Source organism: Balaenoptera physalus (assembly GCF_965194825.1).
Source record: "Balaenoptera physalus genome assembly, chromosome: 21".
Classification (NCBI taxonomy): Eukaryota; Metazoa; Chordata; class Mammalia; order Artiodactyla; family Balaenopteridae; genus Balaenoptera; species Balaenoptera physalus.
In genome coordinates, this window is record NC_138902.1 from 35,705,662 (window position 1) to 35,720,831 (window position 15,170).

The 15,170-nt window shown below is 40.3% G+C and overlaps 1 protein-coding gene across 1 annotated transcript in view; it reads right to left on the reverse strand.

The window, feature by feature from the left end:
• CSMD1 (CUB and Sushi multiple domains 1) overlaps positions 1-15,170 on the reverse strand; it is a gene marked incomplete at its 5' end in the record, with an annotated part of 1,822,885 nt that overhangs the window by 484,634 nt on the left and 1,323,081 nt on the right. The gene's annotated exons all lie outside the window — the stretch shown is intronic.

Consider the following 15,170-nt stretch of genomic DNA (forward strand, 5'->3'; position numbering starts at 1 on the left):
ACAGATATCATACAAATACTGGTTTAATTTATCATCTCAATAGGTTATAGTCTTACACATTTGGATCAAAAAATTCACTTTTAGGTAAGCTTCTTATCTGACTAAAATACAGATATTCTCAGATTTTAATGGTTTGCAATCCAATATGTGACTGTAATTGGGCCCTGGAAAGTTGGAATTAATTTTTCATGGACTCAATACTCAATTACGGCTATGTTCCAGGCAAGTCCTCGTAGGTTGTTGTAATTCATACACAACTTACTGGTGTGTACTAGAACCAGACAGTATTCCCTACCGTGCTTTCTGTAGTGTATGCTTGCTTCTCCTGGAAAATATATTTCCCATTTCTAACTGGAAATATCACAAGAAATTTCAACCCCACTAAGCAAGACAAACTCCTTCCATTCATGCCCTTGTTCACTTATGAGTAAGGGCATTCCCCTCTTTGGGATGGGCCCAGTAGTTTGGGAAATGAAAGTCTGGCGGGGTTCTGAAATCTGTGGCTGGATGTCCCAGATCCAGGAGGAGGAGCAGTTTTACTCTGTGGTCACCAAGATGGTAGAACTGACCCTCAAGGAACATGGACTGGGGAGGACGTGAGAAACCTAGAGAATGACTGTATTTCAGGGTCTCTAAATCTTGTTTTTTCAGTAAGGCACTCAGGTATACACTGTCGAAGGAATTTCTAAAGACATGATCTCTCTCCCTGACTCCTGCCTGCGACATCTTATTAATTTTAACTCCAGAATAACTCTCAAATCTGTATCTTCCTTTCTATTTTCACTGAATCCATCTGAATGATCAGAGCATCTTGCATGGCACAATTTAATACCTGGGTTTCTTAAACTGGCATCCACAGTGCAAGTGTGACAGAAGATAAATGAGCATTGTGTTCTGACCTTTCCCCAGCCCACAATGCTGATGCTGATGGTGATGGTACGACTGGAAAGCCTGTGAGGAATTCTGTCAGTGGACCGGAAGCACCCAGATCTATGCACCATAAGACCTCGTTGTTTTGGTTGAATCTTCTCATGTTTCCTGACTCGAGCCTGGGGAGGCTGCTGATACGTAGTGAGAGCCACACAGGTATGTATTCCCTTCCTCCCTGAATTACCTACCAGAACTTCCCTTAATGTGTTGCCAACAAATTAAGTAAACTCTACTTTGCAAATAAATATTAAACAGAATTTTCATTTTAAGGATGGGTTTTTGGTTTTATTTTCTTTTTTTGGGGGGGCTGTGCCGCGTGGCACACAGGATCTTAGTTCCCTGACCAGAGATCGAACCCGTGCCCCCTGCAGTGGAAGCACAGAGTCTTAACCACTGGTCCGCCAGGGAAGTCCCAAAGAAGGAATTTTTATGCTCCATCACCCAACTACCCTTTGCTGATGCTATATATGTTGTCAAATGTGGACTGTGTAGGTTTACAAGTAAACGGCACTGTGAAGTTGTTATATTTTCACAATCTGCTCATTTGTGTTTTATATGTTACTACCATTTACGTCATGCACACACATCCGATGGCCTGATGTGATTTCTAAAGATGAGGTATGAAACAGAAGAGGAGCTTGCTAACCTTACAGACAATTCTGGTAAGGTCAGTGATAAAGAACTACCTTCTTTTGTATCAATTCCCTGCACTCAATGCAACATGGGATACAAAAGAATTTTGTCTTTATAATGAAAGCCACTTGTCATCATTTTACACAGGGGATCCAAGCTGTCCTATTCACTGCGCATTGTACATGGAAACAACTTACAAACACAGCACTGACTTCAGCAAACTTGAAGACCCTTAACTGCAAATCACAGCCACTTGACAGGTAATGGTTGCTGATTATTTTAAACGGCTACTGTAATCTCAAATAGAGGAACACTCTGGTGGGAAAAAAAGTCACGTTGGTGGAAAGGCTCAAGAAGCAAGTTATTTAATAGCAGAATTTATTGACCAGAAAGGACAAACAGTTGGTGAAACCTTAATAACTCAGCATGAAGAATTACAGTAAGTGCAGAGTGGGATTCTAGGATAAGATGCAGTGTGAGAATCGGGAAGGAGACTTCTCCCAAATGTTAAAATGGTACCTCCGGTTAACACATTGATGGCGCGGCACGCGATGCTGAGGAGGACGTCTACAAGAAACTAGAGAAACAGCCTGTCCAACAGGTTACTAGTCAACAGATCTCACTAACAAACGTAAACGGTGGTAAAATTCAAGAACATGTTTTCTGCTGTAACAGGTACTTTAAATAAGCAAAGCCCAAGATGTATTTAAAGGTTTGTACTCCTATCCTGAAATAAAGGATGTTAGAGAAACTGTGCTGGCAACTATTCAGATGGTGCCCAATTGTTGACCTCATGGGAGGTTTGACTCTTGTTCACAACAGAAAATCCTCACGTTGTCACAACACATGGTTCTCTTACAGGAAGGGACTATTGTGAAAGCTTGGGGGAAATGCTACAAAATGATTAACTGTATAAAATAAAGACAAACTTAAGAATGTTTAAGGACTCTGTGGACACCTAGATGAAGAAGATTGTGAAGGGCAGAGAAGAGGTGCAGAAATGACCCCCACGCATCGACCTTGTCCATACACCACACCGAAAATCCACCACCTGGACCCCATCAGTCTCCATCTCTTTGCTCAGTTTTACCGATTTATTTACTTGTTTGTTTGCTTCCCGAGGCACCTGTCACCACCCGAAATCATGTTACCCCTTTGCCTCTCGTTTCATGTAGAAGTAAGTCCTATGAGGGGCCAAACGTACTCTGTCCTGGGCCCTAGACCGGTCACACCCAGACACCCTATGAACACTCATTCTAAATGAGTAAATACACCAAATCATCGGGCATACGTAGCCTGCATTAGATGCTTCAGTCTCCGCTTCTTTTGTGAAAACTGGAGTATGGCATCTCACGTGACTCCTCCTCTTCAGATCACACAGGAGGGTCTGTTTCTCAACGCTCTCCGGCTGCCTGTCTGTCAGGATAAAACTCATCTAACTTTAATTACCATTCTCATCATGTTTTCAGAGCTGATGCTGCTTAGGGTAAGTGGTTAAAAACGTAGACTTAACCTCTCTGTGATTCAGTTTTCTTATCTTTGAAAAGGAAATAATAATAGAGCCTGTGGCACACGTTTTAAGAATTTAGTAAAATAATGAACAGAGTTTCTTCCAGTTTCTAGAACGAGTTAATTTCTCAGTAAATATTAGCTAATATCTTCTGGCACTTTTTTTCTGTATTGTAGTATCCCCTACCCGCTCCCATCCTTGAGATATTTGGAAATTCCAATAAATGAATAAATTATGAAAGCCAATACACATTGGCTGTCTTCGGGTAGATGTGGTGGGTAAATGCTTCAGGATGCCGTGAATGAAAGAAGCTAATCTACCCTGTGGGAACTCGGGGGAACAAAAAGATTTTACTGAATATATGCTTTTCATTATAACCAAGTTTGTTAACATCCTTTACTTCTCTAATCATTACTACTATATTGGGAGAGCTCTGTTTTCAGACTCTTTTAAGTAAAGATATAGAAGTTTTTCTTGATGATGCATTATGCTCCTCATAGCTCAGGACTGATAATAAACCACAGGATGGTATTTTATTCTATGTTACAGACATGACTGATAAGAAGCACTCAGGGCCATGTGCCACAGCACTTCTATGCTGAAGTCAGTGACCGGCACAGACAGGACATTCTTTGTAATACAAGTACACTGATGGTGGCCTAGGCCTCCTGGTCATCCCACTCTGCAAATTCCAGACTTGAGATACTGAAGAGTGAGGCTCATCCTTGTTGGACCTGAGGACAGACTTCCCGAATCCCACAGAGGCAGTGACATGACAAGTCTCAAATGGAAAAGATTTATGGCACATGCTTGGACAAAACAGAGATTTCACTGACTTGCGTTCTGAATTACTGAATGACATGGCAAAAATCTTAGAGCGATGAGTGACAAAGAGCTTCTCTACATGGAGGAACTGAATCCTTCCTAATCTCTAAGAGACAGAGATGTGATTTCCTGTGGCAGAGGAGGGCTATCTGTGGGGAAAACTGCGCTATGATTTGGAAGGAAAGACGGAGGGAATTATTGGAAACTTAAAAAAGACACTGACACAGGGAGTTTGAAAAATGATTGAATTATCTATTGTCAATATGGCATAATTTTTTTAAAAAATCAGATCAGCTTACACAACCGGAGTCAGATCACAGCAGAGAAGAGGGAGACGTTTCAGAGCAGGAGGAGGAGAACACGAAGGGTGCTGCCTAACTGGGACACAGTGTGTGGCTGGGGGCCCAGAAGCAAGTGACAGAATTGGGGAGATGCTTCAAGGCAGAGCTACATGGAGGTTTTCATTCTGTTCTCGAGATGTAACCAGCGTGTACCTGGTGTGATCCACAGCCCAATGTTACCCCTGAGGATTCAGCCAATTCTCCCAAAGGGCCCATCTCTGTTGACGGCTGGTGCGGGCAGGGGGAGCTCTGGTGAGGCTGGAGGGCAGAGGCACAGTGTCTCAGATTTAAGTTGTATGCCTGAGCTCCACCTGGAAAATTCCACATCTGAAGGGACTTATTAAAAGCCTGCTTCACTGAAGACTGTACATAATTGTAGCTCATTTACTTTAATCCTATATCAAGATAAATTTGTTTTACATATACATTAAAAAAATATATATGTATATATACATTTGCTTCTGGAAACTTTTAATTCAAATGTGAGGGTTTTTTTTCAAATATGTGCCAATCATAATTTAAATTTTCTCTTTATTTTCCATTCATTTAATTATCTACATACACATGCCAGCCATTTTTCTATGAAATAGGTAATAGTTGAGCATTTTAATCATACTGTATCTGTATAGGACTCTGCAAGTCAGTCAAATGTGACAGCAAAACTGTTCCTGTAAAGCAAATATTTGAATGGATCATGTTCTCCCAATGTTAAATGGGAGAATATTAAAACTGGTGATTTTAATCCAGACTAAGGACAAAGCATGTAAGATAAGAATGTAGCTAACGAAGTTATGCTCTAGATATTTCAAAATCTGTATTATTCCAAATATACAGTGTACATAAGACTATTCACAATACCCACCAGATACTGGAATGATTCAGAATCATAAGTGCCCTAAATGGATTTTATAAACATGAAATATTTAATTACGAGCTCTTGTTCATCATGTGAGAATTTAGAAGGGATCCTGTGAGATGATATAATTGGTTCAGTCCTCTAGTAAAACGCGTCAAATAAAATGTCTTTTTCTCAACAACAGCAAAACAAATGTTACAAATAGAAAAATTCAAAATCACTCCATTGACTTCGAGGAAGCCACAAAAACAGTGAAGCAGGTGCTGGATATGCCTGCTGTTAATAAAAATAATAATAATTCCATTTCTCCACTGTGAGCACCTTTAAAAGAAAGGTGTGTGGGCTTCCCTGGTGGCGCAGTGGTTGGGAATCTGCCTGCCAGTGCAGGGGATGCGGGTTCGAGCCCTGGTCTGGGAGGATCCCGCATGCCGCGGAGCAGCTGGGCCCATGTGCCACAACTACTGAGCCTGCGCGTCTGGAGCCTGTGCTCCACAACAGGAGAGGCCGCAATAGTGAGAGGCCCGCACACCGCGATGAGGGGTGGCCCCCGCTTGCCGCAACTGGAGAAAGCCCTCGCACAGAAACGAGGACCCAACACAGCCACAAATAAATAAATAAATTAATTAATTAATTAAAAAAAAAAAAAGAAAGGTGTGATTTACTCCACTTCTGCTACCTGGGAGGTTTATTCAGTTTCAAGTACAACTTCCCAGCATGTGACCACAGAGAGACAACCAGAGGGTATAATGGGTGTGGCTCCCTCCCTCCGCACCCCCATCACCCGCCAGGGGCTCACTCTGCAGTGTAGACAGCCCTCAGCGTGCTTCACACTGCAGTGCAAACCCGTGAAAGCAAGTCCCAGGTCAAAACACAGTCTTTCAAAAACACACATCAAAGCACCACTTAGAGGATTGTGAAGACAGAAGAACACAGTATCCAGACCTCTCCAGACTTCTGGAATATTCTCTTCTTAAGTCTGAATATTGGTGGGAACCGCTGCGTAACAGGCATCATCAAATATACAAAACAGCCTAATGAAAGCAACAAAATATGGGAAAGCCAACTGCTTGCAAAGTATTACCCACAACCAAGTTTAATAGCAACAAATGCACCCTTTGTGTTACATGCAACAGATGTTGCTAAGAGAATAATGTTTTCTTTGTATGGAAACATATTAGTACACTATATTTGGCCATATTTAAGACCTAAATAACATGTAGATTTGTGGGACTGGTGGCTTGGAGATAACTATATCCCTAAGAATTATGGCACTATTTTCTCTGCCTCCTTAGTGATAGAAAACAACACGCTCCTGGCCATTGTCGTAGCTACTTATTAACATCAAATGGTCCTCACTGTACGCCATCCACCACGCAAGAGACTGGAAATTCAAAGATGCTGTAGAAAGAGGCTTGCCTGCAAAAGATGAAAACTTATTTCATTCAAGTCAGGACTCCTAAGATGCACCATTATGCTTTGTGCCATTAAGAAATAGGCAAACAAGATTTAAAAACTCTTAAAAATAAGAGGGCTTCCGTGGTGGCGCAGTGGTTGAGAATCTGCCTGCCAATGCAGGGGACACGGCTTCGAGCCCTGGTCTGGGAAGACCCCACATTCTGTGGAGCAACTAGCCCCGTGAGCCACAACTACTGAGCCTGCGCGTCTGGAGCCTGTGCTCCGCAACAAGAGAGGCCGCGATAGTGAGAGGCCTGCGCACCGTGATGAAGAGTGGCCCCCGCTTGCCGCAACTAGAGAAAGCCCTCGCACAGAAACGAAGACCCAACACAGCCATAAAGAAATAAATAAATAATTTTTAAAAATAATAAATAAGATACAAAGTTTAATTTTAGCTCTGAGCAAGTCATGAACTGGTCACACAAATCTATTACTGTTTGTGGAATTTTTTTCCTCTATTTTGGGAGATTTGACCATTTCTCCTGCCTTCAGTTGAAATGCTTAGAATATGAAGGTAAGCTATTTCCAATTTAAGATATTGGGTTGGCCAAAAGGTTCGTTTGTTCTTTTTTCCGTAAGATGGCTCTAGTAGCGCTTAGTTCTCTTTAACTTCATTCAAAACAATTTTGTTAGACTGTATTGTGACAGCTGTCATATCAGCGTGCATTTAAAAAAAACTTAATCAAAACTGGTGAATTTTTGTGTAGCCATTTTAATATTGAAGATGGAAGAAAAAAAGCAACAGTTTCAGCATATTATGCTTTATTATTTCAAGAAAGGTAAAAATGCAACTGAAACGTAAAAAAAGATTTGTGCCGTGTATGGAGAAGATGCTGTGACTGATCGAACGTGTGAAAAGTGGTTTGCGAAGTTTCGTGCTGGAGATTTCTCGCTGGACGATGCTCCACGGTCGGGTAGACCAGTTGAAGTTGATGGCGATCAAATCGAACAATCAACGTTATACTGTGCAGGAGACAGCCGACATACTCAAAAGATCCGAATCAAACTTTGAAAATCATTTGCACCAGCTTGGTTGTGTTAATCACTTTGATGTTTGGGTTCTACATCAGTTTAGTGAAAAAAACCTTCGTCACCGTATTTCCGCATGTGATTCTCTACTTAAACATAACAAAAACGTTCCATTTTTAAAACAAACTGTGACGGGCGATGAAAAGTGGATACTGTGCAATAACATGGAACGGAAGAGATCGTGGGCAAGCGAAATGAACCACCACCACCACACCAAAGGCCAGTCTTCATCCAAAGAAGGTGATGTTGAGTATAGAGTATATGGCGGGATTGGAAGGGAGTCCTCTATTATGAGCTCCTTCTGGAAAACCAAAGGATTAATTCCAACAAGTACTGCTCCCAATTAGACTAACTGAAATCAGGACTCGACGAAAAGCATCCGGAATTAGTAAACAGAAAATGCATAATTTTGCAAAAGGATAATGCAAGACCGCATGTTTCTGTGAGGACCAGGCAAAAACTGTTACAGCTTGGCTGGGAAGTTCTGATTCATCCACCGTATTCACCAGACATTGCACCTTCAGATTTCCATTTATTTCGGTCTTTACAAAATTCTCTTGATGGAAAAAATTTCCATTCCCTGAAGACTGTAAAAGGCACCTGGAACAGTTCTTTGCTCAAAAAGATAAGAAATTTTGGGAAGATGGAATTATGAAGTTTCCTGAAAGATGGCAGAAGGTAGTGGAACAAAAGGGTGAATACATTGTTCAATAAAGTTCTTGGTGAAAATGAAAAATGGGTCTTTTATTTTTACTTGAAAACCAAAGGAAATTTTTCACCAACCTAATCATAAAAAAAGAAAAAAAAAAAAAACACACAGCCTCCTCCACTTTACTTGTGGACACTTTTCCCTTTGTCCTTTAAAAGGGTGACATAAAAGCTTTTAGAGTGTGACCTCATTTTTTGCTAAATCAGGATGTGTGTACATTAAAAAACAGAAGACCATATATTAAAACAAAAATATATGTCTGGGTTACGTCTAGGTGGTAAGCATTATACAAAGTTTAACTTTATTTTATAAATGTCTAAATATCCTCAATAAATGATTTCTCCATCCTGTTTCATTGTCATGAGATTCCCGGTCACCAGTTGAATATGTTTTATTGAGTTGGGCTGTTGGCTGAGTCTCTCCCTCTTCCTTCTGCTGTGGCATCTCCATGCAAGCAGACCTTGCTCTGCTTGAGACCTAGCTCTCTGTTCGTAACTCTTTCCCAATTATCTACAAGACTGTGTGGCTCACTATGGAGAACGGTATGGTGGTTCCTTAAAAAACTAAAAATAGAACTATCATATGAACCAGCAATCCCACTACTGGGCATATACCCTGAGAAAACCATAATTCAAAAAGATACATGTACCACAATGTTCACTGCAGCACTATTCACAGTAGCCAGGACATGGAAGCAACCTAAGTGTCCATGAACAGATGAATGGATAAAGAAGATGTGGCACATATATATACAATGGAATATTACTCAGCCATAAAAAGAAATGAAATTGAGTTATTTGTAATGAGGTGGATGGACCTAGAGTCTGTCATACAGAGAGAAGTCAGAAAGAGAAAAACAAATACCGTATGCTAACACATATATACGGAATCTAAAAAACAAACAAAAAAAATGGTTCTGAAGAACCCAGGGGCAAGACAGGAATAAAGGCGCAGACGTAGAGAATGGACTTGAGGACACGGGGAGGGGGAAGGGTAAGCTGGGACAAAGTGAGAGAGTGGCATGGACATATATACACTACCAAATGTAAAACAGTGGGAAGCAGCCACATAGCACAGGGAGATCAGCTCGGTGCTTTGCGACCACCTAGAGGGGTGGAATAGGGAGGGTGGGAGGGAGATGCAAGAGAGAGGGGATATGGGGATATATGTATACACACAGCTGATTCACTCTCTTGTACAGAAGAAACTAACACAACATTGTAAAGCAATTATACTCCAATAAATATATTTTTAAAAAAGTGTGTGGCTCAAAAATTTGCTGAATGAATACGTTTTGTTTTGCTACTTGTAATAATTACTATTGTGTTAAATAAGAAGAGCACTGAAAAGAAGAAAGGAAATGTATATAAATGCAAAGGGTGAGTAGGTGATACATATTAAAAGAAAAATAAAAGGTGACCACTTCTAAGATGTGTAAAGTTAACCAGGAACAGAAGAATTAACTAGGGAACCTCAGAGCCTCAAAGAAAATGGATATTCCTGTCTCCGTTTATCATAAAGCACACACACACCACTTACAGAAAACAGAAAAGAAACAAACAAATATAAAACCTTCTCCACCCTTCTGTCCTGAGGACCAAGCATCATTCTTCTGGGCATATGGGGACATACAATTATTGCTACACACAAAGCCTGTGTCTACCTCTCCGCAGTCGTTCTTCACTTCTGTACTGCAGTCTGCACACTGCTGATGCTGTCTCCATCATGTGTGCGTGTGTGTACGCATACACATGCATACACATGTGTGTATGTGAGTGTGCATGTGGTTTTGGCTTAAAATGCAAGCAAATCAAAAGCACACACCTTGTTTTCTATTGTCTTTTGAGTGCCAAGAAGAGCTATAAAAATAAGTAAATTTGGCTAAAGAAGTCAAGAGTCAGAGCTGAGCAAAATGAAGAGAGTGCAGGTGTCCCTGTGACAGAAAAGAAAGGATATTGGGAAGGGCAAGTCCAGAGACCTGAGAAGGAAAGTCACATGACCCTAACTCAGTTCATGAAAGAGTCTGCAAATATTAAACAGTGATGATGGGGAGGACGCTGACAACAAAAGGGCTGGTACAGAGAGGGGAATATATTGGAGAGCTGACAAGAACGAAGTAATGAATCAATAACACAAGATGAAGGATGACGGCCCAGAAGAATCCAAGGGAGCCCCTAACGTGCAGTGAAGGGAAGCTGGCAAGGAACCCAACTTTCCTGGCAGAGTTCAGTGACATACAAGAAAAGTAAACAGACCCCATCATGGCATTTGGGCTGGAATGGTGTCTGTGAGGGAAACACAAGGATGCTTAGTGCAGTGTTATAGCCGACAGTGGTGTCTAGCCTCTGCTTCTCCACCAATCTGTGACTCCCCTAATGGGAAAAGAAAGTCTATTGAACTATATCTATTCAAATTCCATTTCTAAACAGCTTAAAGTGTTGTAAATTGAAATGCATGCCTTTTCTGTATCTGTATGAATTTGTTACTTCAAATTATGTACAAAATCCGCTGAATAATAAAAGAAGTCAATGCTCCTTCCCCCAAAAGGACTCTGATAAACAGCTGTATTTTCTTAAAAGCATTGAACATAAAGCAAATTTTCTTATTTGTCTTTAGATGTTGAGTTATTCATTAAATCAAAGGTGCAGTATAAATGTATAAATTGCTGTGACTGGTTACCCATCTCTTAAACATCTCTCAAATCCATTTTCTTCTCTCCAAGTCTGATGCCGTTGTGCTGATTTAGGTTCATATTGTCTCATAATTAAAATAAAGTCCTGAGGTTTCCTGCTTCCGATCTTGTGCCCTTCAAATCTGTCCATCTGACTGTGGGCAGAATGGTCTCTAAGACATAATGTGCATTATAATATCCTTCCTTCCCTCCATGCCGTGCCCTACACTGACACCCTGGGCCATTAGCATCACATTTAAACCCTTTACCTGCCATTCAGGGTTCCATTTATGTCTTTTTGAATCTAGCTTTATTATTATTAAGAATAATAATAAAGAGAAGGAGGAGGAGGTGAAGGAGGAGGGAAGAAAAGGAAGAGATGGAGAAAGAGGGAGGAGCAAGGGGAGGAAGAGGAGGAAGGAGGTATTTGTCTTCGTATTTGGAAGACAACGTTTTAGGTGTTTTACACTGATTTTATACTTTTCACAACAACCTTCGAAGGTGGGTGCTGTTAACACCGTAAGGAAATACTGGGGCTCAAAGCCATTAGACGTTAAATGGTTGTTTTTTGTATGCCACCTAGTCTGTGATATTTTGTTATAGCAGCCTGGACGAACTACATAAGACAACGTTCAAATGCCTTAAATCACTTCAATCCTGAGTTTAACACCAAAAGAATACTACTCTCTGAGGAGCTCACATTAAAATTAGGTACTAAAATTATGCCAGCACAAAATGTATTTGAGAAAAAAATAAACACTCACACTCACACACACATATATGCATATATCAAAGGATTCCAAGGAAAGCTGTCTTCCTGTTTAATCCTTTCAACGAAAACCCCTGGGATAAACGTTTGTGAGCATTTGCTAGTAATTCCCATAATCTGTGGTTCACTAACCACCTATTACTTTTAGGGAATTTGGTCACAGGACTCCTCAAGAGTTTTACCTGAGAAAATACGGATTGTTGAATGTGTTTACAATAAAATATATTAATAAATATCTTATTACTGTGTTAATTTTTACTGAATTTCTACTAGACTAGTTCGGCAAGAACAATTGTTTTAGAAACCTGCTTCTCCACTAAATTGAATCTTCTTGAGGAACTTTGTTTTTTTTTTTCAACTTTCTGCCTACATATCAGGTTCTCCTAATATATGCATATTAATATAATACACATAATACACATTATATTAATACATATAATTCTAATATGCATTATATATAATGTGTTTTAATATAATATACATTAGGATAATTATATATGTATATATATAAACATATGTAAGTGAATGGATTTCTAGTATTCCTTTTAACTTGACATCCCTCAGTACTATAAATTGTAACATACGTTACTAAGAGACACAATGAACTTCCCACAATAATTACTTTCTATCAGCCGTTTTATGTTACCACTTGGTATAAACTGACACAGGGAACTTGGTTATATAATGGTCAAAGCAGACCTAAGACCAGGAAAGAGTATAAATCATCATGAGAGGGTTAACCTTTCAAAAAAAGAGGAGTTTACTAACTAATCTCTCATTGACTCATCAATTTGGAAATTGATTTTAGATTTCTATTCAATCTTATTTCTTAAAGTTTACAAAGCATGTTAAACAACAAATTAAGGTACACCAACAACTTCTTATCTAGAATTCTGTTAATGCTTCTAGCAGGAGTCACTGTCTGGAAACCTTTACATAACTGTTCTTTTCTCTTATGCTCAATATGTAATATACCTTCATCACCATGCGCTTCATCGGGAAACCCCCTTATGTGGACTGTCTCCCAAGGAATCAAATTAAGCCTAATTATACTTAATGGCAATGGCTGCTGCTTAATTTGGATGGTAATTCTGCTTAATTGAGATGCCTTCAGGTGACTAAGTAGTGCTCTTGTAAGAAGATCAGTGTGTTAGTCTATCAACTGGAAGCCTTGGTTCTTCCCTGAACATTTCACCAAAATAAATAAAGGAAGACAAAGAATTTTCTGAAGCAGTATAACACAAAATTCCTGAAATTTAAGTTGTTAAGTGTTACGTGTTCAGAGTCAATAAAATATATATGAAGTCTTTAGAAAAAAATCTATGTAAATGTACAAAAACATGAGAGAGAAAAGTGAACTTGTATAATGAGAAAAATGTATAAACCCAAACTGCATAAATTTCATTTGTCACTTTGCAGTTTGGCCAAGTTTAAAAATCAACTTCAAAACATCAAAGGACATATTTAATGAGTTTTAACTAATTTTAGTCCACTGGTGTCTGGTAAAACAGGATTATAATGGGATCTGAAACATTTGAAAAGCAAAAGATCAATCTGGTGATAAGCAAAATCTCTTCCTTTGACCTTTTTACTTGTCTGCATGTGACAGACATGACTGGTTACCCATAACCATTGGCCCTTTCTCTGGCTTCCAGATGGTTCTTTCCTCAGGCTGTCCATGATCCGGATTGTGGACATTTTACTCAATTGGACCAGAAGGGAAGCCTCTGGGAATTTCTAGACAATTCCTACCATTTCTAAGAAAGACATGCCACATTTCTTCACTGAACACTGAATGTGATGGTGTGGCAGCATCTTGTGACCTGAGGGGGATGTTATCACTGCTCTGGAGACCCAAGCAGAAAAGAAAGGCAAACACTTGAGCCCTCAGCAAAGTTACTGAGTTCCTGAATTAAACCTGGAATCTCCCTGGCTCTGCATGAAATAGTTTTTCCCTAAAACTTCTGGCTTTTAGTCAGCTCTTCTATCATCTACAGCCAAGAATATCCTATTGACGCACTGAATAACCTATTATTTCACTTCCTTGTGGTTCTCGTCAAAGTGATAATGGAATAGATAGCTACAAAAGAAATAACTCTTCTTTAGGGAGGAAGAAAGCTAACGAAGAGGCTATCACAGTGCAGTGCAAAGAGCACATGTGTTTTTATCCTTCAGTAAGAGTAAGTAGCTGTGCAATCTTACCTTCCCTGGGTCTCAGCTTCCTCTCTGTCAGGTAAAGGGTTGAGACAATGGGAACTCTAAGCTTCCTTTATTTGCACAGAGATATCAATTATTCCAGTATATACAGTGTGGATGAAGAATGTCGCCTGCTGCATCAGTAAACAAAGGATGTTGTGGCCATCAAGCCACCAGCCTCTGCACCCTGAGGGGATTCAGGTTGGAGAAAAACAGGATACTGGCCCTAGACAGTTGAGGTGCATATCAAAGGAATGATTTCATTGAGCCCAGACTCTTGCATCTTCCCACACATAGAAAAGCGCTAAATTCCTCAACTTGAGAGGTCTGGTTTTCTCTTATTAACAGGGATCTTTGGATGTCCGACTGCCTGTTTTTTCCCAAAACCTCCGTTATATCCTGGCCCCTCCCGTACCTCTTCAGAGCAGTCCCTGAGATCTATATGAGAGGCTGTCTCCTGGGCTTACGTCCTCAGTACATCTGCCGAATAAAACTAATCCTCAACTTTTAGGCTGTGCTTTTTTTCAGTTGACAATTGGAAAGAAATAGGAACACAGATATACAGGCATATGTTCCATATAGGAAAATATTTATGATTATCCCATATGTAATCTGGATTTAAATGATTTTTTAAAATATTGGAAGGGAGTTACACAAATCCCCTGACGATTTAGTTTGGAGCCACTCCTTTCCCTGTTGGAACACCAGGGTATCCCACTTCATCCATACAAGAGTTTAGTATTTTAAAACTCTGCGTGGCACTTCTAGTTGCAAGATCACTACCATTCATGACAGTGGAGCCAAGTCCACCCTCCAGCTGGCCCTGAGAGAAAGATGATGCCACCATCAGGATTCTCTTTGGCTCCTTCTGTCTCCTCTGCATGATGTCACACACATCCCAGGTTTCAGCAGCTAAGGAAACACCTGGGAATTCCGAATTGACCTCTACCAGGGAGACCCGCTTGGAGATACAGCAGGCACCTCACTCTCACTATGCCTAGAGCCAAACTCATCATCTCTTCCCATAAAAGACTGGTTTCTGAGGCCCTTTCCCTGGTTCGAGGTAGGGAGAACTTAGAATCTATTGCTCCAATTGGGAATAATTAGGAGAATAAAGAAGGGCATTATCATCAGTAATTATGCAAGGACAGCGCATGTCCACCAGGACTCCCCAGGAAGCTAGACCCTGTGCCCATTCTGGTCAGGGCTTCACCACACACCCCAAAGCCATTCTTGATTCCTCCTC